Consider the following 863-nt stretch of genomic DNA (forward strand, 5'->3'; position numbering starts at 1 on the left):
CGTTTAACCCCATGAGTGCCGTAGATTATCTATTTGCTAGATAGATAGATAGATAGATAGATAGATAGATAGATAGGAGACAGATAGATAGAGAGATAGATAGGAGATAGATAGATAGATAGATGATAGATAGATAGATAGATAGGAGACAGATAGATAGATAGATAGATAGATAGGAGATAGATAGATAGATAGATAGGAGATAGATAGATAGGAGATAGATAGATAGATAGGAGACAGATAGATAGATAGATAGATAGATAGATAGGAGACAGATAGATAGAGAGATAGATAGATAGGAGACAGATAGATAGATAGATAGATAGATAGATAGGAGACAGATAGATAGAGAGATAGATAGATAGGAGACAGATAGATAGATAGATAGATAGATAGATAGATAGGAGACAGATAGATAATAAGACAGGTAGATATGAGATAGATTAATTTTTAAATAGTTTTTCTTTTTTTCAGTTAACTTCTTTAATATGCTTGTCTCTTTCTTTCCTTATGACATCACATACATCGGGTGTTGCGTCACTTACATCACATTTATTAATATAAACATTCCTCTAAAAAATGACAGAAAATAATGCTGGTGCATAGCGATCTCCTCCAGCCCCCTGCGGTACCGCACGTCTGGTATGAGGTATATTACACATCCGCATACATGGTGCCACCCCAGCCTCTCAGCTCCCGGCTGTCCTCTTGGCATCGTATCCAGTGTCTGTATCTGGGTCTCTTGAGCATAGGATGGGTGGGCACAGCTCCCTGTAATCTGGAGGCGACCCCCGCCTGTGTGGGTGCAGTCACCATGCCCTGATGCCAGCCTGTGTGGGTGCAGTCACCATGCCCTGATGCCA

Source organism: Dendropsophus ebraccatus, chromosome 1 (assembly GCF_027789765.1).
Source record: "Dendropsophus ebraccatus isolate aDenEbr1 chromosome 1, aDenEbr1.pat, whole genome shotgun sequence".
Classification (NCBI taxonomy): domain Eukaryota; kingdom Metazoa; phylum Chordata; class Amphibia; order Anura; family Hylidae; genus Dendropsophus; species Dendropsophus ebraccatus.